This window comes from Pygoscelis adeliae, unplaced genomic scaffold, assembly GCF_000699105.1.
Source record: "Pygoscelis adeliae isolate BGI_AS28 unplaced genomic scaffold, ASM69910v1 Scaffold681, whole genome shotgun sequence".
NCBI lineage: Eukaryota > Metazoa > Chordata > Aves > Sphenisciformes > Spheniscidae > Pygoscelis > Pygoscelis adeliae.
Genome location: NW_008824015.1, coordinates 85,029 through 87,244, shown reverse-complemented (window position 1 = coordinate 87,244; position 2,216 = coordinate 85,029). Strand labels below are relative to the sequence as shown.

At 56.7% G+C, this 2,216-nt stretch overlaps 1 protein-coding gene across 2 annotated transcripts in view; it reads left to right on the top strand.

The window, feature by feature from the left end:
• FKBP1A (FK506 binding protein 1A, 12kDa) overlaps positions 1–1,127 on the top strand; it is a 3,349-nt gene extending 2,222 nt beyond the window's left edge. Inside the window, exon 4 of one of the 2 annotated variants that reach the window (XM_009326969.1) lies at positions 44–1,127. The gene's annotated coding sequence lies outside the window, so the exon portion shown is untranslated. Of the gene's footprint in view, positions 1–40 lie in introns of both variants that reach the window. The other variant, XM_009326961.1, reaches the window with a different exon arrangement.
• Positions 1,128–2,216: the final 1,089 nt, after the last annotated feature.

Here is a 2,216-nt window from a genome sequence, read left to right as displayed (position 1 = left end):
GGGCGGGCGGCTTTGTCACGCTGCCTCTCCTCTCTCCCAGCAGGGTTGGCACATGGAGGAATCCAGAATCTCAGCTTCAAGAAGAGTGCACATGACTTTGTACGGAGCTTTTCCTGATAGTCCACTACACTCATTGTATAACCTTACACCTTGATTGAATGCCTTTGGTCACTAAGCTTTGCGTCTGACTCTTCCTCCTTGTATTGTGTTTTTATGTCTTTTTAAACTATACGCCGTAAACCTCAACTCTTTTTGGGTCAAGTTCTTAATCTTATTTTTGTTCCAGGTGTAGACTACGTTTTACCAGTAGCACGCAGATGGGCTGACCTTAGATAGGAGTCATTTGAACAAAAGGAAACCCGTTAGCTACTCGTTTTGGTGCAGATCTCTATGGTGTTTTCAAACCAGAAATTGCTGCTGCTGCAAAAGCCATAGCAGAGTGAGGCTGTCGAGGCTGAATGGATGCGGAGAGCAAAGTAGCGCTAGGATTGTGTTTAGGTAACCCTGCCTGGAACCAGGGCAGCGAGGGAGCGGCCTGTCTTTTCCCTGCTCCCCGGGGAGGGCGCAGCATCACTGCGGGCACCGTGGGTTTGCTCCCGGGAAGGGGGGGCTGCTCTGCCCCTGCTTCACTCTGCCATCTCACGGTGGACCTTCCTTCCCCCCCCTCCCCCAGCCCGCTTTCGGATTTATGGAGACGGGTTTCCATCAGAGCTCCACCACACCCTGAAAATTCAGTAGCTTACATTGAGCTTTCTTTAAAGAAAAAGGAAAAGAGCAGACAAACGGAAGGTGCTGTCTACAGGGGAGGTGGCGGGGCTGGTGGGGAGTCAGCTCAAAGAAAACGCCCCTGTCCCCTCTCTCCCTCCTGGAAAGGAAACATCAGACCCCAGTTGTCCCCGGTCTGAGCACACCTGACCGTTCTCTCCTGACACCTGATGCTGGTCATCGCCGCTTGTCTGGTCTCATACGATGCGTAGCTTCCCCCGCTGCTGTCCTATCTGCCCCCTCCCTCCCTCCGCCCTGCCTAGTGATTTGGTAAGAGAAATTGCCGCCGTTCACTTCCTTCTCCACCGCATAAAGGTATCAAGTTTTATTATTGCAATAAAAACGCTTTATGCTGGCTTTTCTCAACCCTGTGTCTTGGAGGTTTTTCCCTCGCCTGTCTGTTGCTCAGCACAGCGGGTGCCGTGCCGGGCTCACGGGGCGCAGTGGGTGCTGTGCCAGGCTCTCAGGGTGCTGTGGGTGCTGTGCCAGGGGGCTGTGCTGGGCTTGCTGGGGTGCTGGGGCAGCAGGAAGGGCCGGCCTCTGGCTGTGCTGGCTTGCTTTGGGGTGAGGCTTGGATGCTTGGCCCTGGGAGCACAGAGGGACGCCTGGGGCTCGCTGGGCTCTGCGGGAAGGTGACGGTGGCCTAGTGGAATTTGCATAATTAATTGCCTTACCATAACCTATCAAGCATTGCTCCCACAGCCTCTCGCCGTTGCGGCTGTGACTCAGCCTGGACGGGGAGCACGAAGGGCAGACGAACACGTGCTCCCAGGGTCCCTCCAGCTCTGGAGAAGCACGTCGGTATCTCTCTGTGTATTTATTTCGGTCCTCTCTGGAGGCTGGACATTGCAACGTGCGACATGGCACATCCAGCAGCCGGTATTTGCAGGTCACATCACCACGGACCTGAAAAGCCTCTTGGGGCGGCTTTTTTCGGTGCCTTTCTTGGCGATCCCCCACCCCGCCCGGTCGGCGGGCGAGTCCCCTGCTCCTGGTCTTTGCTGCTGCAGCTCCGACATTTCCAGCGGCAGCTGGCGACCGTTGCGTGGCTCACGGCGTAGGCACTGCTTGGGCACCGCTGTGTGCCAGCACCCGGCTCCTCCGCGGACGGCCTTTGCTCCATGTGCCACGATTTCTGTGATCGATAACGCGTGTCGAGTCCCGGCTCCTGGGTGGGTTCGTTGGGAGCAAAGTTTGCATTTAATGGGGGGGGTCTGGGGAAGGCGCTGGAGGGAACAGCGGCCGTGGGGCTCTGGGCTGGGCCCTCCAGCACCCCATTTGGGAACACCAACGCTTGCACAGGGTCATGGGGGGTCAGGGCCACGCTGTGCAGATATTAGTACTACCCTTAATTGCTACTCAATTAAGCAGAACAGGGAGCTGCTGGGGCACCAGCATCACGCTCTGCCTTTCGCTGCAGCCACTTCTAGGTGGAAACTCAAGGCGAGCTT